The 24572-nt window shown below is 37.4% G+C and overlaps 1 long non-coding RNA gene across 1 annotated transcript in view; it reads left to right on the top strand.

Moving 5' to 3' along the window:
* The first annotated feature begins 10193 nt into the window (after nt 1–10193).
* LOC112986727 (uncharacterized) overlaps nt 10194–24572 on the top strand; it is a 149362-nt gene continuing 134983 nt past the window's right edge. Inside the window, exon 1 of the long non-coding RNA XR_003260103.2 lies at nt 10194–10294. This is a non-coding gene — a long non-coding RNA (uncharacterized LOC112986727). The remainder of the gene's footprint in view (nt 10295–24572) is intronic.

Below are 24572 nucleotides of genomic sequence, written 5' to 3'. Positions count from 1 at the left end.
TATTACAGATTAATATTGTGGCAGTTAATGGTTGGAGGAAGCAGAGCGTAGAGGAGTGAGCGTGCATGGAGTGCACTAGGAATGGGAGACTTTTAAATGGGAAGAGTGAGACAAACAGAGCGTCTAGTACTGGGTGGAAAGAGTGCTCACAGGAACCCGGGAAAAAGGTGAAGAGGGAATGGGCAATCCCATGTGAACGGGAATGGAACAAATGTGGGGAAGAGGAAAAATGAGAGCACACAGAGCTCTAGCCAAGGGTAGGGGTGGAGGTCCCTAGAAGGGAGGTCTTACAGATCCCTTAGATGGGAAGAGGCATTTATAGCACAGGAAGGGGATATTAGCATCTTCCCATGAGGGAGATGAAGGAATGAAAAGTTGCCAGTGACAGATGTTGTTTGGGTGCACCTAGAGCTACTGACTCAGGGAGACAGGCAACTAGAACCCCAGGGGGTATTTATGGGGACTTGCTGGTTATCCCTGAAATAGAGAAGAAAAAAGCTCTTGCATCCAGGGAGCCTGTTTGGGGCTCTCTCCTGGGGAGGGAGCGAGGAAAAGGAAGGATTGCAGGGAGCTCCTGATGTGCGGTAATCTTGTTCTAAAGAAACTACAGCCTGTTACTGTTCTCCTCACATTTATTTTTAACCAAAGAAAACGAGTCTCTTCAGATTTACTTTTGAACTCTATCTCTAAACAGTCCACACTGAACTAAATAGGAATTTGGCATGGACAAAGAGTACATCAGATAAATCACTGAGTAGATAAATCATTGGGTAGACATGAAAACTGCTTCCTCTCCCTTTTAGTGCCTTTCTTGGAGGGCAGTGGTTCTTAAACTCTTGACCACCGCTTGTCTTACTACTGACTCTCATTTGGTTGAAAATGCTCCCGACCAAGGCTTGAGCTACATCAAATATAATGAATGAGAGAAGACCCTGGTGCAGCATGGGCCGCAGCACTCATATTGATGAGTGAAATATAGCTTTCTTGCTTTGTAGTTTCAGAAAAAAATACTACTTTGCAGTACTGGGACTTGTGCCATAAGCAACCTGGCTGGCAGAACTGTAGCTATGTAATTATACTACGATACCTATGTCATTTTTATTACTCTGGAGTATTACCTAGATAATTGTGAAATAAAAGTGATCATTATATAAAGCAGAATAACAATATCAGGATAAAGTCACTTTTATTCCCAAGCAGTCTCCTTAGAGTGGGTTATACTGGCAGTGTTATAGTGGTGTAAGCACACAGCTGAAGGTCTGTATGTCTGTTTGCCTCTGTAGGCAGGGGCAATGCTCATATTTTTACACTGGAATCCCTATTTCAGTTCTGCATATACCTTACTGGAATGGGAAACTGGAACTCTGTGAAAGGAAGTGGCCATAGGGCAGATACCCTCTTGCGAAAACAAATGTTCAGTGACAATTTCTGTGAGGAGTTGCGGCCTGGTCCTGTCAGTTCCTCTCTCTCTGAGGGAAGTGGAGGGAGGAAGTGAGGAATATAAATCTATATGATCAAAGTAGTATAGCTATTAGTAAATAACCTTTTCTCCATTTCTGTGTATACCTGTACCAGCTCTCGAAGGAGGTGAGTTTGAGGTGTATTAATTAAATAGAGAATGATTTCCTGAAGCGGGATCCAGATCAAGTTGCCAAAGTCAGAAAGAGCTGACAGTTTGTGAAGGTCAGATTCAACACAGAAATTTTACTTACATCTATGATGGAGACATTTCCCAGAAATTCTGTGGAATGTACTGTTGACCTTGTATAATATAAAGTGTTCAAAACTTCAAGCACTGTAGCGATAGAAGAATATAAAGATGTATAAGCAAGAGTTGAAGAAGGTTGAATGTTCTTTAAAACTTCTGACTAGAAATTGCTGATTCGTGGGGTTTTGCACCAGAGTACCTGATTTAATCTTTTGTTCCTTTTAACATTTTTAAAAAGTACATGATAGCTTCTTTAACAAAATATTTTCTGTAGGCTGGTTGATATATGAATTTATTTATAAACCTTTCCAATAGTTCAAAGTTAAGGTTGGTATTAGTATTTGTCATTTCAGAGTGTCAACTTCAGGCAACTTTCAGCCTCTGATAAACAGAGATAAGGGAATACTAATGAAGTAGAAATGTATACATCATAGGAAATATAGTTAATAAACACATCAATTTTTTTAAGGCAACCTGTATTCTGTCATATGAAGTTCATTACTAGAAATGATTAAATGTGGTATTGCCATAAGAGGTAGAGATGAGTAAGTTCTGTAATTTGTTCAGAGTACATAGGAGTCATCTTTGGGTTGAACCACAATTATGTGTGAGAGAATTGGAAAGTTTTAAAAAGAAAGCTACTGCTGCTACAGTGTTTGTAGCTAGATTCTCTTCTAGTTTTGTCATGGAAGATAAGCAGACTGCTTATTTATACCATTACCTTATCTAGGTTATTATCTTTATCATGATATATTATGATATCTATGGCATGCAAGTTAAATGTGTCAGAATACCATTTGAAGACCATAGGGTTAAGACTGTGGCATGCACTTGAACTTTATTGTGTTTCAAATTATTTTGTGTGTTCTCTTTTTACTTGCTGTGGCTCAGCAGTTGAATTTGGATAGTCATAGGTATTTTGCAAGGGAATTCTGTTGCGCCAAGAAACCTGTTTTAAGATTTTGAGTCAGTGAATTCCTTACCATTTTTAACAGAAAAAAAATATATGTAGTTACATGTAGTAGCTAGTGTCAGCTTTGGAAAGAATAGTTATATGAGTTTGCAGGTAGGAAGAGAAGTGGGGCAAAGGAATCTCATGGTATCATGAGGATCAGGTCTGATGCAAGCGGTCGGTAGCACTGAATTATTCCCAGACTCTTAAGAGATGTAGTCCAACAGCACAGCTTTACATATTCTGAAGATTCACAGAAGAACTTCACATATGGTCACCTGAAGCTCACTTCTACAGCTAGGCCCATGCAATATGAGATAGCTTCTTCTCAGCAGTGACTGTTTGGTGTAAGGGACATTTCACTAGGTGAAGCAGGAGGACTTCAGAGTGGCTCTGCTTTTGCTTTAGCTGGCATTTGAATTGAACTTCTCAAACACAGGTCTGTTGTGCCATTTACATTGCTAAGAAAAAAGTTATTTTCAGAACGACTTCACTATCAGATGAAATGAGGGTGGAGCAGCTCCCTATCTCATCAACATTATACTTCTCATTGAGTCCATTTTAACATTACTCTTGTTACTTAAAGAACTCTTCCTAAAATGTGAGACATGTCGTAAAGCCAGTGATTCTACTTCATTACTTACTCCTGTTCTTTTTGGGGCCACTCTGTATCATAGACCAGTGAGAAATGGTCAAACAATCATAAATCCTCCATTTTAGATGCTCAGAATTGGAGTTCCATTTCCAGATTCAATTCTGAAAAAAACCTTAAATTTTAAATTTTATAGGTTTCACTCAGAAAGGAAAGTAGAAAAATCTTTCTAAAATAGATAATTCATTTAGATTATTCTGAAACAAAACGGAGCTTCAGAGTTCAAGCTCTGAGGCCTGTGCCTCAGCTATGTCTTCGGAAACTTAGTGGTGCCATCTCCCCGTCTCCTGGTCAGCTGGGTGGACAGAGGCTCAGGAATCTGGAAATTTGGAGTGAGGACTTGGACAGGAATCTCACGGTTTGGTGATCTGAGCTCTCCTTCTGGCTTTTCTGGGTGAAAGTCTGTATGTTCTGATAGTCCCATCAGAAGGAAGTTGAGAGGTTTTCCTGTCTCTCTACTGGATCATGAGAGCTAGGGTTCCCATGGCTTCAAGGCAGAGAACAGAAATATCAGGAAACTTTGACTCTGAGACAGTCTTTATGGCAGGAGTTCCCCACAGCTGTGACTTTTCCAAGGCCATTCTCTGTAGCAGCTTCTCTGGTAATGAAGAAGGAAAACTGTTGGAATGGTTTCATTAAAATATTTTGTGATTAGTCAGAAGTTTGTAAAACCATTATATTTTTGCTTATATTTTTGTTTGTGATGTAACAGAATTTTTCAGTTTGGTCATAACATTTCTGATTGATTCTATCCATCATATACTATAACTCACGTCATTTTACAGCATTGAGAATAAGATGTTGCTTGTCTTTTGCATACCACAAATACAAGGTGTGAAAGCTGGTATAAAATGAATGAACAGGACTTGTTAGGATATTTTTATGGGAAAATAGGTAGCCAGACAGTTACAGACAGGTTTTTAGGGTATGTCTTTACCACAGAGTTCCCCTCGGCTCTCAACAGAAATCCTCTAAACCAGCTGAAGCCAGCTGGACCATTTGGGACTATAAACTGATGTGTCTAGTCTCTAAACATGACTTCCAAAAAACCTGAGTCCTTTTTGGTTACAACAGCAGTATTGGGCTGATTTTAGGTCCAGTTGATTGGCCCATCAGGGAATATGAACTACAGATTCATTTAGTACATCGTATCAGCTGCTAACACAAACCCGCAATTACTTGTGTTCAGTTGTGCAACGTAGGCTAGGCTAACCAGAAGGTAGATAAAGCAAACCATTTTGTGAAGGAATGAAGACTCAAGAGGCCCTCTTGCCTATGGACTGTGTACTTTTACTACCTGCCGTAATTCACCTCAAGAGCATGTCTCTATTTATGTGTGTTACAAAGAGACAAAGGAAGCTGCCATAGAATAATCTTTCATTCTTATCGGGAACTGTAGTAACTCCACTGCCTGTTGTAGTTTACCAGTCATGTTTACCATCCCTTGCTGTAGTGTTGGAAGAATCCTCAGCTTTCTGTAGGAACACTTCATATAAGATGTCAACAAGGAAATTTTTAAATGTTTTGAATACTTATGAAAGGGATAAAGGTATTTCTGAGTATGTGATATGTGTATGACGAAACTAAATAATGGATCTAAATGGTTGTGCCTGGAATTCTTTGTTGTCTGCCAAGGGTGGGGATGGAGCTTGCAGCCTGGCAGCATTAAGACTAAGCAGTCCCATACTCTGCTCTGAGCTGTTCAGTGACTGGGATGTGAGACAGGCTTCCACTTGCTTTCTCCATGTTGATGCAGTTCCTGTGCATTTTGCTGTGTTATGTAGAAGTCAGTGTGAGTGACATATATTTGATTTGGAAGCTTTGGTTTGGAAAATTCTCCATAGCAAGTTTTGCATAATACATGCTAAGGCACCGTGTACAGCATTGCTGCATATTGAGCATATACTCTGTATTAACTATGCTCGTTGAGGCTACTTTCCAAGCAATGAAAAGCCTTTTTCCCACAGATAGAAAATAACAGTGAAATCAGCAACTGTTTTTACATATTTTCCTAGAACAACATGCAGCTAATTCATATGTGTAATTTCGCTTTCAGAAGGAAGATTTATGTAGTACAGCAGAGTAATTTATATTTCAGAAAATACTTAAGAGTTCATCTCAAACATATATGCTCTTCCACACATGACTCTTAGAACTATAAAGTCCTTTGGCATATGGGGGCAAGTATCAGTGTACCTAACAATACCTAAGAATCATTCTCAGACATATGCCAAAACCAAGCACAAAATCAATGATTTTGGCTTGTGTTAAATGACTATAGAATGGTGCTGAAAGCTCCCTCGTGTTTCTGGTGCACATGCTTCTGCAAGCTCATGTACACCTTTAGGTGTCTTCTCCATACTAGTGCAATGCGTACATAGTACCATCTTTTGGAAGTGTCCTTTTAGCCTGCACTGACCTGGAGTTACAAATTTTACCCTAAATACCTTTTCTGTATTGCTTCCCTGAAGGAGCATTGGGAGTATTGCGTTAGCTGACCTAAATCCTGATTGAATGAAATCAGTCTGGAGAGGATTAAATCTATAGTTTGAGTCCCAGTCATGCACAGAAAAACTTGGAAGAAGCAGGTGATTTTGTAAACAGCTAATTCTTACAGAGGCTGTTTTTTGGGAACCCATCATTCAAGTGACTGAGTCTGGCCTGCTAGCCATCCGTCATACTCCTGTGATGAACAGCAAATTTCAAGCATGTGGATTTTAGATTATTTACAATAGTCAATCTTTAACTAGAAGGTGGTGCTCAACTTAGCTGTAATTCAAATGAAATGTAGACACCAGTTTGGCTGGGAATTTAGGTTGTGGTCATAAAGCTACTTTATCCGTGTGGAACACTGTCCAACCATTAGGTTTTGGAACTCTCTGATTCTCCCGGCTGATATTATTTTGCCAGGAATGTGGTCTTCAAAGACAGAGTAGACCGCGTACATTCTTCTCAACCTTAAGATGAAGACTCCATTAACTTTGGTGAGAAATAAATCTAAGTAGGTGGTAGGTTCACATGCAGGTGGCAATGTGTGAATCATTTCTTTCATTTGACTGTGAGATGTATGAACGAAGGAGATCCTTGGATAAAGATGTAAACTGATGTGGATGCCAGATGAACTTCGACTGAACTTAAGGCCGAATCATATTTTAAAAAATAAATAAATAAGCCAGAATAGGAGACACAGTAGCAGATGCTGGAACCATCTGTTCCTGAATGGCTGTAATAGAAACCTTCTTCAGGTTTATTGTGTGTTTCCTTGTTAACTTTTGGTTTGCAAAAGAATATGCTGCACACTCTGTGTGCACTAGTAGTCTCATTCTTTCAAGCTTTCATGATGCAAGCAAGCACCTAGGGCAGGAAACTTAAGAAGACCATGAGTCAAACTTAGGGCTGCATTATTGCCAGAACTGAAGGACAGAGCACCAAAAATGACATGAATCTGTCAGGAGCTACCAGCAAATCAGTTGCTCACATTTATCATCTCATTTATCTTCAGGAATCAAAGTCAATATACAGAGGAGCTTGTGGCTCTAGCCCAACACAAAAAAATTCCTCAGGGAACCCAAGAGCCCTCTTCCTTGGCGATAGAAGCAGTGACCATTCATATTCATTTTTACCATAACTGCACTAAAATAAATTCCGTATCAAGAAATAAAAATCCAACTTCAGAGTCTTTCAGTTGTCCAGTTATACTGGACACATTGATTAAATGTATGATAGGTCATTTCCAGGAACAGGGAGCAACAGCTGAGGTCTCATAATGGATATAGCACCTTTCTGCATTAGCAGCTGTGAAATAATACAAGAAATACAAGATACGTAGTTGATTTCAGTAGTATTGTCTGTCTGATTGTGGTTTGCCTGTGATGAGACAGGCACAAGAAAGTCTCTGAAGTCCAGGTGAGTTGTCCTCAGTCCCAGAACCTTTACATGCAGCCTAGCTTCTACAGGATTTGAATTTCTTTATATAATCAAGCGATTGAGTTAAGCACTCCATCCTAACCTTAAGGCATGTATTACAATCACTATCAAATGTACTTTAAGGATGAGCTGTACTGCTCCACATAATTCGTTACAGATGTGAGGGAATCCCTCATTTCCCAAGGAATGGTCACTGCAGGCTAGATGTTGTCTGACCGAGGTTAATAGACTGCATTTAACCCTTACTGCAGAGGTTTGATTCTGATTCTGGCAAAAACATGATTTGAAGTGGTCACGGTTCCAGCATTTTAACCTCTGCTACTCTCCATGTAATTATCTAGAGTAGGACCTAAATGGTGAATAAAAATAAGGATCGTAATACTCTAGGGATGGTACAAAGAGACAAACTACTTTCTAGCTATGGGACAAGACAGGTAATATGTGGAGTAGGTAATACGTTAATAGGTAGAGGTCACCACACAGATACGATACTGCTATCAATGGATTCAGCATTGAATTTCATAAAAGATGACAATCAGAGTCAGTTTTTCAGACCCATCAACTGGAATACATTTTAATATGAGAATACAGCGTTTGCGGGACAATGTGTATTTCGTGGACTAATTGTGGGATTTTACTAGCAAACCAGTCAAGTATGAGTGGGAGGCAAATGAGTTTATATTGCCATTCAACATTTTTTGGAAACTCAAGGATCAATTGATTGTTCCCAAGGCAATACTTAATTCTAGCAATCATCTTTTCTAATACAAAATCTGAAATACCAAAATTGTACTTTCAGTGGAACTGTTTACAATAAACTTACCTGAATATACTTAATGGAGGAAGGCACAGAGGACAGTCTGATCCTGTGCCTTTGGCAGCTTGGAGGAATTGAGGGACTGTGTGGGTTGTTCCCTGTGCACCTACGGGTTCTTATATAACCTTACAGTGAATGTTCATTTCTTTTGGGAGGCTTGTGTATCGCTCCACCAAGCATGGCTTTCCAAAGGGTTCAAACTTTAACATTAAGGGCACTTGTATGTCTCAGGAGTAGGTAATCCGTACAGACAAAACTTTGGGAAGCACTTCTAAGTGACAGCTCTATGTTCCCCGAGAGTGCTGTTGTACCAAGAAATCAATGAACTAGTCTGGAAGTCTTCAGAATTAAATTGTTTTGACATAGCTGAATGGACAGGTAATAATTCTAAAGTTTCCAGTATTTTTGGGTAGGAAATGGAGTTTTAAAAAGTTTTAATAATCATTTTTTAATGTGATGTTTAAAATGTTGTGATTTCAAGCAGATGACGTAATGAGTTACATATCTTCCTGGTTTGCTACAGGAAGGGAGCAATAAAGTTTATTTTTCACACATGGGACATGTCTAAGAAAAAGGACTTGATGGGCAAACAGTCCTGTGCTTCTACTGTTTCTTACTGATCTTTAATTTAGAGATTTATCAAATGGTATTTCACGCTGTATCTTGAGATCCACCTGCCTACAGCCATTAGGATTAGATGGAATTCTGAAATCCCCCAATGTAACATTTAAATGCCTTAACTATGACTTTTGACATCATTTCTCAAAGTAAGCCAGAATTCACCCATTGATTACCTTATACATTTATTTTACAGTAGAGCTAAGATACGGTTGTTTTCTCTGAAGAAAATAAAAATATATAAATAAAAGGAAAATGAGTCTATCACTGAAAAGCAGAAAGAATTAATGGGTAAAAAATAATGATAAAATAAGAAGGAAAAATGAATAATGAGGTCAAGGTTCTTATTGGACTTATTTTATCCTCTTAGAGGTGACTTAATCTGGACTCCATTGAATAGCTTCCTCTAGATTTATCAGTTATATCTGGATCATTCCCTTATTATATAACGTCCTCCTAGCCTCGGCCCAAACTTCAGCTTTACAACACCTTGACATTTTTTCCTTATGAGTACAATGATGTTAACTAGCTACCCATACGATGTCTATTTATTTATATTCTTATTATTTATATACTTATACTTTACATACCACATTAATATGGTATGTTTTCTGTAGTGCATTGATAGGACAAGAAAATTGGTTCATATACGACTTAGCTTTTGAACAATACAGGAAGCCATCATTTCTGGTTAGCTCTGAAACAGAAATTGTTGTAACGTACTCTAATTCTTATTTGAGAAAACATTTATTTTTAAACCTCAGAGAAGAATGTCCTGTTTTAGTGACCTGACTTGTACAATGAGTGCAATATTTACTTGCTTATTTGGGAAGTATTGTTAAAATGCAAAGCACTATGTAAGTGCTAAGTGCTGTTTATAATAGGAAACCTTTCTTATATTCTGCTTCCTGAACTATCTGAGACCTTCTGGGAAGATAGTTTAGCTGGGCTATGCTGGAGCTTTCCATAATGTTTAAATGAGAATAAGGTTTCATTGCATCATTTGGCATGTAAGATGCAGTCACTTATTGCTGATGAAGAACCCACAAACTGGGAAAGAACTGGAGCACTGCAGTTTATATTATTATGTTATTAGATGGGATAAAAAATTATTTTTCATCAGTATTAAGTGCTCTGAATAACTCTTTTTAATATAACTCAAAAAATCGAGAGGTCTTGTACTTTGTCATATAGGCTTAATGCTTTAGGACTGTGCCTATTCATAAACATTTTAAAATGTTTATTATCCACAGGATAGAAAAGAACTGAGGTTCTGTTGGATCAGTATATGTCAGAAGCAGGTAACTACTCAAATATTCCTATACAAGTGACTGATGAAAATTCCTTTTTTTTCATAGTCACATTTTCAGAACACTTTGGAATTGCTATTTCTTGAATTTGCCTTCCACGTGGAAATACAGCTTTGCTAAGAGCTGCGTTGGTTGATACTGTGATTTTGTTTATGTTTCTTAAAAAGGAGACAATTGGAAATGATGATATCACTGTTTTACAGGTAGCCAACCCCCTTGGCTGCATGAATTTTGGCTGAGATGGTGAGGAGTGCTGCAACCCAAGTATGATTCCACCGCCAACTCCATCGATGTTTCATACTGAGAATGGGTAATTAGTTTTCTCTAAAAACTTTAGTTGCTGCTAAGGAATACAGATACTGCTACAGAATACTATTTGCAGGACCTATATTGAGTTTCTGGTAAAATGTACATCAAAATTAATTTTATTTTCACACGCTGTTGTGGGTGAAACAGTGTCTTGAAATACCTAGCTTTTGGAAAGGTAATGATTACTGTGAAGATAGTGTGCCTTAGAATGAGGCATATAATGAAATGGAAAGCTGATGACAATAGTTTAAGAACCTTTATGATCTAAATTGGTTTACTATATTTGTAATCTTTTTTAGGCCTCTTGGACCTGGATTTTCTGCGTGTATTTTATCTGTATTTATATCTTGCCTAGCACAATGGCAACATACGTTTGATTTTGTCATCTAATTCATATTACAGTAGTCTACAGAGTAATATTTGAGTATTTTTTAATGTATATAGATTATAGGAGGAACATTTATTAGCGTAGTTTTATATATGCAGAAAACAAATGCTTCCTTCTGTTATTAAATAAAATATATGTAGGTAGTAACAGACTTGCGGAATGCTAGTGTGAATTCTGAGCTATAGACAATACGCAGAATGGTGATTTCCTTTTTTGTCATGTGATTAATTCTAAGTAAATGATTACAGATTACATTTTATGAAAAAAATGGAAATGTTAATACATTTCTCCTCTTTTTCATTGCTTGTCTAGGTTCTAAAGTGTTTCTTAAACTTGGGAAAAGAAACCATAAGCCATTACTACTCTAAGAAATTGAACATTTCTAAGTTACAGAAAAATTGAAAAATTCTAAGCTATTGAGAAGTTCATGCTCTAACATTCTAACAAATAAAAATGATTATTTCTAGAGGTGCCTTCCAACCTCAACCATTCTGTGATTCTGTGAAAAATAGCTGTGCTTCATTAAAATCAGTAGGCACTTTTGCTAAAACTTGTAGAAGAGACAAAACTTTATCCTAAATGACTAAGGCGTGGAAATTCTGTGTTAGGACTGCCTATGATCTTGTTCAGGCCCTTATCAAGACCCACTCCTAGAAGAGAAGAGAAGGATCATCAGCTGGTTAAAACTGCCATATCTCTGTTGATATCAATTATCATAACTTCTGCTACATAAGAATCTGCCTCAGGGTCTCTCTGTAAAGACCTTACAGTGCTCTTTTCTCTGAAAGGCACCCCCCTCGCCATGAAACAACAAAAAAAATTGCTTTGTGCTATATCTTTTGCATGATCCTTTTAGGATATTAAAGTGTAGTGGGTTTGCAGAAGAAAGAAAGGTGGTATAGTTTAACCCTGCCAACCAAAGCAGGATCCAGTTTTGTATCAGCCATCTTGGATGATCTTAAGATGTCCTCTTTGCTTGCCAGCCCCTGTTGTACTGAGTTACTGTTCTCTTCTCGTGTCTTTAAATTACAAATATGGATATATTATTATTACTTATAAGGCAGAGTGAACCAGAAAGAATATAATATCATCTTCAGATTATACTTGTAGCACTGAGGTTAAAAAGAAATCCGGTGCTGTTTCACCTGCAAACTTAAGAGCTTTGGTACACAAGCATAACCCCTGAGAGATAATGATCATTCATTGTTTTATCAACGGCACCATTTCAGAGACAGCTGGCTAAAAAAGTACTGACTTAAAAATGCTGTGGAAATACCTTAGATTCTGCCTGTGTTGTTGGCTGTAACTGTAGAGAGAGTTCACCAAATCCAAAGAACTCTGAAGTGATACTTCTCCAGTTTGCTGTCCTGGATGCTTCGCATTCCGTATGTCCTGCAGGAAAGGAATATCTTTTTTCGGGGTGGGGGAGCGGGGGAGGAAGAAGAAAGTGTTACTTAGTGGAATTCACCTTGCAGGGCAGGAAGACCATTAGACTCCCAGCCTGCTGTACAAATACATGCTGCATATGTTATTTTGGTTAGCAGTTCAAGTATCCTAGCAAGTCCTGCTTAATAATCTATCTGATAAGGCTTGATTGTGCTTCACTGTGTTTAAATTTTGGGGGGAACTGTTTAGATAACAATAGTGTTCCGGTGCTGAGATTTGTGTAAAACTCCAGAAGTAGAAAGGAGGCTGTCTTTAGTATCTCACGGTCTCATATGAAATACAGAAAGACACAGCATATTGCAGTATTTTACAATCTTAATGTTAGCATGAATGGTGTGTTGTGTAAAGTAAATTTATACTTTATTTTCTATATTACTTTTTGTTGGATGAGTGTTAAATGCCATGATCAAAAAGCAGTTTCACAGCTCTTTCAGTAACAGGATCTGCAGAAGGAGAAGGTCATATGTAGAATGTCTAGCTTTTCTCCTGGCAATACAGGATTGTGCTATATATTTTTGAGAGCTTCTTCTGACTTTTCCAGCTTTAAAAATTACTATCAAATTGTAGGTAGTGTAATTTTTGTTTGGCATTACATTTCCATTAAATAATATGTTTTGAAAATAGCATATCGTCCCAGGCAGCCCACATCCTATATCCATATGGAAAAAAATCTCCATTGAAGCTCAAGAACTCATATTGGATAATAAGTAAAGTGTTTTTTATTTTATTATGCAGTAACTTTCTCCTGTCTAACTGCTCTTGCCTATGCAGTACACATGATAGAATAGAAACTTCCATTATCTACTTGGCCTGGGTTTTAATATCCCAAAGCTATTATTTAAAGGAATAAAAACTTCAAGCTACAAATCATACCTGCTGTCACAAATAAAGAATTCCATTGAAGGTTACGGGAATCTTGTTTCAGAGTTTCAAAATCCTGCACTTCTGGACACATTCCTTTACCTCACATCGAAGAAATTCATGTGTGGTTCTCGTGGTAGCATTGTTGTAGCTGTGGTTGTTTAGGGTTATTTGTTTAAATGTAACTCTTCCTTTCCTTTCTGCCCTAGCACTATTTTCCCTGTCCCCAGTGTTTTTACTTAAATCCATCATTTTGGTGATCTTCACTGGACAATGCTATCTCACGTACGTAATGGCACTTCATGTGAAATAGTTCTGCCTACATTTCCTGTTTATTTTTAGTTGCTACTTTTTAGACTTTTTCCATCCCGTTGGGTTTTTTAAAATCCTGTTTGGTACAAACCAGGGTGGTCCAACTGGCAGCCCAAGGAACAGTTCCATCTGGCCTGCTGCATTTGCCAAGGAGGAGCTAGGAAATGCCTGTAAGGGCACTGCACTGCCCTCACAAGCAAATGTTACCTATTGCTCAGATGCATAACCATGCTTAAAGCCCAACTGTTATGCCATGTCCACAGAGGAAAAGAGATTTGGACTGGAATTATGCCTTTTCTCAAGCACAGCCAAGTGTGTAGATGTGCAAGTTGTCCTTTCAAAACAATCTTCAAAGAAGGTGCCACAAAAGGAAATTAGCACCTGTCCCTAAGCAAGCTCGGCTACTGTTGTTTTTCCTGGTTAGACTGATAAATGAATAGACACAGTGACAGGAAATCTGTGCTTAAGTCTCAGGTGAGTTGCAGCTAATTGGAGATTTAATATCAACTTCAACAAAGCTGATATATTAATTCCTGGAATTATTGCTGGCTTTGCACTGACTTCCCTAAGTACCCTCTGTCAAGTCACTGTATCTTTTTCCCTTATGCAAGATGAGCATAATGATAATAACCAAGCACTATGCATTAAAAGCACCATAAAAACCAACTATATTTTGTCAAATTGTACAGTATATAATTTCAAAGGATTTCATTTAGCTACTGTGCACTTTTCTCTTTGTTGGAGAATATTCTACCTATCATATGCATGGGTGCCTCACTTTAGATCAGTCCATCTGCCAACATGCCAACACGCCTCATAAGAAATTATCTCAAAAGCTGAATTTATCCCATTTACTCCATTATGATGTACAATAATAGCCTTTCTGTGGAAAAATGAGCACAACTAAGCATGAGGTCTAACCAGTGTCTCATAAAACAATAATATCACTTCTTTTGATGTGTATTCCATTTCCATTAAAAATATTTATAATGTTTAGCAGCAATGAGGCAGACTACATCTTGGCAAAAACTAAGGCGGCAATCAGAAGCAATATACCCAAGTGAGCATTTACTGTTACCATATATCATTGAGTGATGACAGCAGAGCTCTGCCAGTTTTAGTTTCCTTATTGAGTACACTGTACCATATAGGGTTATCAAAGAGCATACAGTAGAAAAATAAAAAATGTAATACAACATGTAAGTTTTTTTGCTGATGCCTTTTAGCATCCTGCTTACCTTTTAAATTGTAGATAAATGCTGGACGAATGGTCATAACTTATAATCCCTTTCCTGTTTAGAGTGTACAGGAGCACAACTGCTCTATTCACTCTGTGCTCATTTATTTTAAAATATTTCTTCTGTTTATTGTCCTAGGCCATCTACACTGGTCTGTAGTGTTCCCCATTATACTCTGCATCTCCAATTTTGGTTAAAAAAAAAAACTATTTCTGATACAGATCATCTCCCTAGGGCTTTTTTTTTTTTTTTGTCTTGATTAATCTCCTTTGTTTTCTGTCTCCTCTTTGTCTCTTCTTTTTTTCTGTCTTCTTACTTTATGCTATCTGTAGCTCTTGTGTTTTCCTCATGTCTTTCTTTCCCTTTACTTCTTTTCCCACTTTAACGCTTACCTATTTTTCTCATATTGATTTACCCCTGTCTTCCTTTGGTGTTCCTTTTCCCCCCTATAATTTTCTCTCTGTATTCTTCAGTCTGTCTTTTCAGTTTTCTCTCTGCCCTGTTCACTTTACTTTCTATCCTGCAGACCTATTTGCTTCCCTTTCTCTGCCCTAATGTTCTCTTACATCTGGGGGATGACTGACAGGAAGACAACAGCTGTAGGAATTGAGACATAGGCTGATTTTCAGAGAAAGCTTTTGTTTAGGAATAAATAATTGAATGGAAGCATCAAACGAGAACACCAAAAATGCCTGCAGAAGTATTCATTAGTGAATCTGAATCCTGTTATTCAAAAATTACAGTCAGCAATGTTGTAGAAAGACTACATGACAGCTTATTTAAAAACAGATAAAACTTAAGTAGGGGCAGAACAAAAACACAATTATTAAATAGTTGTAGGTTGAGTGTCTCTGGCACTAGAGAAACGTAGAGAAACAAATGGCACTGGAGGATGAGGAGAAGCTAGTGAAAGAAATAAGCACAGAAATAAGAACAGGAAAGTGTGCAGTCATAACTGAAGTATTAAAAGATGATGAATCAGATGCAATAATGACCTGCATCAAGTATTTGGAGCAAGTTGAAAACAGAAAAACTACCACAGAATTGAAAAAAGCAGTGATTATTCTGTTACACAAGATAGAAAAAATAGGAGCAATGGAAACGCCAGAAGAACCAGCTTACTGAAGGTACCAGACACACACTATTCATTAAAGTAATTTTAGGCAGGACACAAAGCTATCTGGGTAAGACAATCAACTGCTAGGAAGCCGCATAGGTTTCAAAGAGGATATGGCATGTAGTGATAAATTCTTTGTCTGAACAGCAGAAAGTGCTCAACTAGAAAAATTTAGGTCGTACTTATCCACTGGACAGTAGTTTCCCACTATTCTTTAACTTTACTGGTGATAGTAGGATCTCAAGGTTTTGTCCAGGTATTGTTGCTTATATTCATGATTTCTGAGGAGAGATTTATTTTCAAAGTTGTTACCCTTATTTAATGAAATCACAACCACAGGCAGAATCTAGCTAGTCACTGGCATAACTGGAATAACAGACCTATAGAAATGTCACAAACTTTTTGACTGTACAGGGAATCAATTTTCAAAATAAAATATCTTTTTAGTAGCTTCTTCAGTATTTCTAAAATGCTGGTCACCCCTCATTGACTATCAAACATTATGATCAGGTGGTGTATATTATCGCAGTATGTTGTTTCCTGAAAACCTCACAGTAATACCAATGAATCCTTTGTAGTTTCCCATCATAGTGAATAATTTGATAGCATGACTTTTGTGGTCAGAACATTTTTTCTGCTTGAAAGTCATATTTCCTAAAAGTATTGTGTGAGGAAATGGTAGTACCATGAGAAATTAGATGTGTGGTTCACACACCTGAGTACCACCAGTTTCCTTAAAAGAAGACAAAGGAAGCATATCCTTAATTAAAATATCAACCAGGTATGTTAATTAATCAATAATTAAGTTGATAATTAAAATATAAACAAGACAGTTTACAGAAAACCAAATTTACAGACAAAGATAGAAAGGAAGATAGCCCAAAGTACTGCAGTCTATCCTTGTTCTGCCACAGAATTCTCACCAGTGTCTACAGGACTTAGACATAAAGAATGAAGAGTAAGAATTATTTAGATTTTAAGTGTTGTCAACTATTGTCTCAAGAAAGAGAAAAATACAATAGACTGAAAATACATATTAAAAATGAAGATTTTATCTGGAGAAAGGTTACATATTACAGGTTCATAACAATGATGTTATTTTAACATATGAATCATTCATTTTTATAGCAGTTTAAAGACAGTGACAGGAAAAGAACAGGCAATTCTGTACAGTGAATGGTTATGGGCTCTCTAGTCTTGTTGACTGCAATATGCCTAAGCTGTCTCAGTATCTAATTTATCCATGCATTTATGTCCTTTATTTTTACAGAACGTGTATACCTAAACAGTTTTCCTGACAGGTGAATCTGTTCAAAGAGAAAGCCACTTGACAAGAAAGAACAAAACTTCATTTGCTTCCTACCCATAAATTGAGTGAGGTCAAGTAGGATTGAGAATGGTTACAACAGCCCTTTGATTTCCATACTATTGTTATCCTCCTCACTGAGCATTAACTTTCCTTTGAGGGTACATAGTGAGTGAAAATGACTCCATCATAGATCTGTAACCTTTTTTACAGATGCAGGTGAAGACAGAAAAGATGAACACAATATAGGCTTGTTCTTTAGTTTTTTTGTATTACTTGCATCACATACTCATAGTTGTAGGAAAGAAACGAAGGGGATTCTTTCCCCCAAGTGAAGCAGATGTTCTGCCGAGCCAAGTCTGAGATTTTGTTCTTTGTAAGGAAGCAAAGGGAATGCCTATTTATGGTATTTTGCAGCTGCACTGAAGGAAATATTCTCTTCAGATTATATTGAGTGGCTCCATAGTACACAACGTTTGTGGTCCCTCAGCTGAGCCAAGAGCCATGTAAGCAAACTTTCATCCCGGCTGGGCCTTAAGGATCTGATCCTCAGAGATGAAGACAGTCCTTCACAAGTTCAACATTCAGTGAATTCAAGACTCTCTGCAATATGCAGATTTACTCCTATCCTCCTAACATTGTTTACTAAAATAGGTGCTGGTTGTGCTTTTCAAGTGTAACTCCCTGTAAGACATGGCATGTAGTTACAGCTCTCCAAAAGAGACAGAGAAAGTTGTAACCCCTACAGTGTCTCCAAAGATGTAAGTAAAACCCGTTGCAGTTTTATGTTCTGGGGCAGCATATTACAGAGGAGGATGAAGAGTTAAGGGTTCATCTGCTTCCAAACTGAATGTGCAGAGAAGCAATTGTATTTGAGGATGCTCTTCTCCTGGCTGCTTCTGAACTGTCAGTCCCAGCAATAGACATGGGAACTGGGGATGTCTTGCTCCTTTTGTGTTCCTGTAGTGCTGCCTCCTAGTTCCTGGCATGCCCCTGTTGTTTTCAGGAATACTGATAAATTCATTAATTCAGGAATCAAGTCTTCTCTTTTATCTGCATAGCCCTACTGAACAGTACGTTGTTTTGGGCCAGAGGGCGTGGTGTCTGTCATTCAGACCAAGCTTGTCTATCCGTATATGGTACTGTGTTGCTCCAGTTAAATATACCTCAGTTGAGTTAACAACACAGCATAGCTTTGTGATTGCATAATCAATGTTTTCCCCTTTTGCTTCATTTGTGACCTCTAGCCAAACCCTGCTTTGACTGACTAATTTGCATATGGGATTTTCTATGCCATTATTACTATACTAAATGAGTTCTTTGCAAACATGAAACAATTTATTTTGTGAAATGAGCTTCTGTCAGTGTCCCCACAGAAATATGTTGCTACTTGAAACACTGAGAGAGCAAATCCTCCTTTGTCAAAAATGTCCAAACCTCAGAGCTTAGGAGACTTTAGGCCTAATTGCTCATAGGACATGGTTTATAGAACCATTCGGCATGGTTTATAGAACTTGAAGTGTGAAAAATATAGCTCTTCTTGACTTCTGCTGCTGTTGTAAGAGTTCAGGTCTTCTGGCAGACTTCAGAGATAGAACACAGTTCAACGAAGCAGCCTTCCATTTCATTAGTGAGACCTTGCTTTCTCTCATTTTGCCTTTCTCTTGCCACAGTCTACTCCCTCATTGGCTATAGTGCTGATCCTTCCCTCTGGATCCCCTGCTATTCAGCTGCATACAGACTTTTTAATTTGCATTCAGCATGAGAGGGCCAATCTTTGATTTTGCTTGGTCTTTCCAGGGTACCATCCAGCTTCTGGAGCAAATGAGGGAGAAGTCTAATGAGGCATCCTCATTCAAAGCCCAAGCCTTAATCATTCCCTAAACACTGTCCTTCTTGAGTACTGTATGAGATAGGGAGCCAGTATAGAATATATTCATACAAAAGAAATGCAATACAATGATTATGGATGCAGGAAGCAGTTAAATATTGCACAGGTAAACTTAATGCTGATATGTTCTAAATTTTGAGTTAGACTTGGCAATAGGTTCCATATTTTATACAGGTTTTAATGTGACATCCTATCTTATAGAAAATGAAATAAGACTTTCCTGAAAAACAGAATTGCTGTTAGGTGGAACTATATTGACTGCAACATTGGTACTAATAGGGCTTTTACAGATTTGTAGCACGGACTCGTGCATGTCTCCAAATGGAGTATCTGGCATCCGCCATAAGCTATCATCTCCTTTGTGGGCTGGCCACAGCAAGGAGAAGATACATGCAGTTCAGCAGTGACTCTCCCAACCATTTACCTACAGCAGAGGAACGCTGAGACTTGAGAACTGTGGGTCCTGTTCCAGGTTCTTGTGGGAAGTGGTTGTAGTAATTAAATTTTTGCATGCTTTTCCCACCAATTTGCCACTTCTGCTCTTATCCATTAGCATATCACACGCAGCCTGCAACCTTTACTGATAGTCCTTTGTCTCCTGTGAGTTCTTCCCATCCACTCTGCTTCTCTTTTCACTCACTTTTTTATGAGCATCATGTCTTCCAATCCAAATGATTCTTTCTGTGAGCTGTGTGTGTAAGAAGAGGAACACTGAGAACACAGAAAGACTGTTTGCCTCTTTTCTGTTCTAGTGCCCAGTGCCATAATTGTTTCTGGCAGCCAAGAGGAGTAGTTGCAGGGAAAAGCTCTGTTCAGTTCTGGAAGACAAAATGTGAAAACAGACTCCATAGAGAATGTTGCTTGAAACCCGCAAACTAGCTTTCATCGAACACGTGCAAACTCTTGATTTTTGTCATTAGTTTATAGTTTGTCCAAACACGGTGAGACTGCGTAGTGAAAATCACTCTGCCAAATTTATGCCCTTTCTTCAAAGAGTGAGGGTTGAAGACCATCTCAGTGAAATAGCTGTGAGAATTTTTTAACACAAGCAGAACAGTATAATTTAGCTTCTTTACCAGTTCTTTTACAGAAACGGGGTTAAAACTATAAAACAAAAGTATGTAATCACATGCATGTTTAGAAGACTCCTAGAGAAAGCGTCGTTTGCCTAACATTACAGAAAGTTCCAGGTTTATCTGTAGAACAGGATTTTCTAGAAAAAGTATTTTTTTCTGGAAAAAAAAATTTCAGTGGGAATTTTTAACATGTATATCTGACTTTCTACATGAAATAACGATTGTCAGGCCAGCTCTCCATCTGGTGTAAAATTAGCGTAATTCTGATGACTACTAGCTGACAATTAATTTCATTTCAAGAAAGAAAAAGGAACGACTTACCATGCCACTCAATAAATATAGCTATAAATTAATTCTCACATACCAATGGGACCACTTGGCATTCCTTGAAAGCTTTTTGGCAATTCACAATGTGGTCAGCTTCAGTATCTGCAGAGAATATATTAGATCTTGAATATAAAAGCCTTGCTTTTGTCTAGAGAGTCATGTAGCATTTAAATGGTTTGTTAATCCCTCCCATAGTTGGAGACTATCCTTAAAACCATCTGTAATAGCTAGGTTTATTGAAGAATAATACGAAAGAATTTCTTGGAGAATAGAAGAGCAGGTTCCTGCTATCTGATTAATAGCTGGGGAGAAAGGAGACAAATGAACAATGTAATGTCTTCTGCTGCTCATTCTGAAACCAAGCTGTTGTTCGAGAAGAAAAGATGAAGCCAAATGTCCTGGCTAACGCAGGCTGAAATGACAAGACCACTACTTTATCTTCTCTTTCTTTACCTGGGAAGAGTACAAGCATTACAGTTGCCCTAAAATGTATGAAGGGTGGGAGAAGAAGATTCTTGAACTCCTTGCCACAGTATGGCCCTGTGTTTTTCCTCACATTCATGTAAATTGCATCCAAAAGTTTATTATTATCTCCTTTTCTTTGGACTATTTCCTTTCCCCTATATTGTCAGATTCTTGGCTCTCTAGACTCCAGGTTCAGTCAGCTCAGTGTGCACATGTTTCAGGAAGTCATACGAAACCTATATGCTCATAACTACTATGTAAATCAGCTCACAGTTTGCTGTCCAGATAATTTGGATAGTGAAGTATCTCTTTTTCTCAGGTATGAAAGGTAATATATCATTTTAGTTTGTCTCTCATTAATAAGATCATTTCTTCTCAGTTTGAATTTGAGATGGTTTTCGTGAATTAACCACTCCTGATTTTAAGAGAAATATTAACTGGATGGAATTAAAGCCAGATTCTGATGACTAGCAGCAGCAGCAATCTGTGAATTACTGACGTATATGTTTAATATCTCCCTTGAGAGCAGGAAAGTTCTTCAAATGTTGAAACTGGCTTAAATAATTTAAATTCATAAGAGTGGTGAAAATTCTTTGGCTAATAATGTTAGTCTGATTTCTTCACTTCCAGCTTAATCTGAAATACTTGAAATAGTTGTTAACAGTATGTTGATTTATTTGAATGTCTTACTCAACAGAATGGTTTGTATCTTTTTAGTCACACCTTAGAACTGATCACACTAATATTCTCATGTTGCTTGAAATAAATATTTTTTATCATGCAAATAATTATTTTTTTTACATATAAGTTTTTGCTTGTGGCAATCAGAGCAAACTAAATACTAGCTATCTTAAATAGTTCCTAAAGCTCAAAGGCAGGAATTTTGACGGTAGATGGTGCAGTGATAGCTATACAGTGTCCGAAATCCTATTTTGCTAAAATATTTCCTTTTTATGTTTCCTAAAGCATTGGGAGAGAAAAAATGTTTTTTGGGTGTTTTTGTTTTGGTTTTTTTTTGGCCAGAACATGCTAATTCATGAACACTTGAACTTTTTACTGGGAATGAAAAAGAGAGAAAGAGTGAATGAAAAGTGAACAGTGCACTGCAGCTGGCTTGCAGAAGGCTCAGTCTCAAATCCTGGCTCTGACTTTAAAATAAAGGCCCTGACGATCATGCTTTTTTGCTATTCTGGAGTCTCTCTTTCCTGCTCTTATTTTGTGGAAAAACTGTGACACTTCTGGGGTTGATTCTAATGTGGGGAAGAAATATTTCTGAGTTTTCAGAGTTCCACGGGAAAGGAACTTTTTCCAATCCAGCTAGAATGTCAACAAATAGCGTGAAGCAAAACAATTGTCAGTAGCTTTCATTCTAAGTCATTTCTTGTCAAGGGTTAAAATTCCAAGTTATTATCCACAAAATATTCAGGCTATTAATAATAGAGTATTTTTGATAGCTTTACAGAAATGGGGCTATTTAGTCTAATGATAATACAGTCTTTAGGAATAAGAAATGGAATTTAGCAACATGAAAACTGTTAGGTACTACGTACAGTACATTAAGCTTTCATCTCTCTTTTTTCTTAGAGTCATCTATTTGTTTACTTTATAGTTTCAAGACCTGGTATCTCTGGACTCCAGTATGTGTAGAATGTTGCTATCTACCTCCTTGCAGAAAGAAATAAGCTGCAGTATGTTACACCCTTCTGATTCCTTTCAGGTTCTACAACAGTATTGCCAAGCTTCTTTTAGGACCTCACTTCAACCTCTGTGATACCCCTGCTCTGCTTGACTTATTCATATCTTTCTCCTCTAGTCAAGCAGAGATCAGGTCTTTCTGTTGTGTCATGCAGTCAAGCCACTCTACCTGCAAGTTTACTCTGCTTTACTGTAAATATTATAAAAAGGACTTCTACAGAGTCTCTTCTTCACCTGGCAGCCAAAAACATCTTTCCTTTTCTTTACTAAGCATCTCTTTTGCTGTCTTATTAACACAGTCATATTTAATATTTAGCCTCATAAAATATTCTGAAATATACTGTTAAAGAGACACTACAAAATAAAATACATGGCATTTTATTTTACTGTTCAGAACAAGCGACATGAGGAATCTGCCCTCATTTTAATGATGATAGCCCAGTAATGCACCAGTGTTAGGTACCGTATGGGAAAAATAATACTTAGTGTATTTATAAAACTTAATGGGGTATGTGATCCAAATACCAAGACTGCGCAGTAGGGATCTCCAAGGGAAAATGGAATCCACTTTCCAAGCTTGTAGAAGCAACAACATAGCAACTTCTGTGAGATCAAGAAGTCTTGTTAAATTCAGGCGGGGCCAAAGATGTGTAAATTTAACTTGCACACACAGTACAATGTAGAGGTGCCCAATACCTTTATAACTGAGAAGGTTTAAGTACTGGAAGAAGTCTTGCTGGGAGAACCTGAAACTTTTTGGCAGCAAATAAGTTGATATGGTGGCCATGACCATTCAGCAGGATGGCTATGTGTAGCTGTTTAAAGTGAGCTTAGACATCTCTTTGCTGCAGACTTTGTACAGACATTTCTGTACAGACATTCTGTAAATTGGCCGTGGTATACTGGTCTTAAATGTTACTTTATTGCTGTGTAAAAAATAATGCATTAGAAGATCACCTCCAGAAGAGGTTTAGTAAGTAAGCAGTTTTTAAAACAAAGCATCATTTATTGCATGTTTTCATCAGCAAACAATCAGGAACACTTTTTAAAAAATAAAGTTAATCAGATACCGAAACAATTCTCATGAGTGTCTCAAAAGGCATAGCCAACAGAGACTTTTTAGCCTGCAAGATTTTATACCTTTTCAGTTATCAAAGAGAGGTAAAATCAAATTTAACTCCTGGGTGGGATGGTTTTTGACATTCAAAATTTTGAATCTCCTACCCACTAAGTCAATACTATTTCTGCTCATTTTGTATAGCTAAAACATAGCTGGTCACTGGTTGGTACATAAATCTATAGAAAAATATAAATAAATGTATATACTATGTAGTATATAAATATATAAAATATAGCTGGGTCATTGGTTGGTAACTAATTTGAGAACCATTTTTCATGTCATATAATGTCATATGTAATTTATGTCTTTAGTTAGCTATTTAAGACTGCGTAGTACCAGAAATGCTTTTAATAAACATGACAGAGATGATCACCTCCTGACAAGCAGCATGTGTCTCTGAAATAACAGCAGTCATACAGTAGTTTTAGAAGAGGAGTGCCACAGCTGCACAAGCAGCTTTTATGCCCTTTTTTGTTGGACTCCCTCAGGGAGTAAGGGGCAAGTTTAGTTTATTGCCTTAGTTTAACTTTTAGTTTAGGGCTAAACTAAAAATTTCTGGCAGCAAGCTGGAATAGCATCTTAGGTAGTAGGAGAATTTTCTTCCAGAAAACACAATAGGAACAAATGGTAGTCAAAGGTGGCAATACGCAACACACAGTAAACACGATTTGTACTCTCTCTCTGTTACCATGCGTGAGCATGCATGTACATGTGTGTATATGAGTGTATGTGTAAAACACAATGTATGTATATGGGTATTTATCTGTATGAAAAGAAAACCATGATTTCCTGTCATGTTAATATAAATCAGAAATAGCTTCACTAATCAATGTCGTTTCGCTAGTATGAAGCATTGTGAGAAGAGAGTCAAACCTCTTCTATGCCTAATGCATAGATCACATTCCGTTTCATTATATGTATACATAGCAAATCATATACATACACAGGCACATACACACACAAGCTATATTAAAAGAACACTGTTAAAGTTATTAAGTTCAGCAATCAAATAACAGGAATTACTAGATTAATGTGAC

This window comes from Dromaius novaehollandiae, chromosome 4, assembly GCF_036370855.1.
Source record: "Dromaius novaehollandiae isolate bDroNov1 chromosome 4, bDroNov1.hap1, whole genome shotgun sequence".
NCBI classification, from domain to species: Eukaryota; Metazoa; Chordata; class Aves; order Casuariiformes; family Dromaiidae; genus Dromaius; species Dromaius novaehollandiae.
This window is presented reverse-complemented; position numbering and strand designations above follow the sequence as displayed.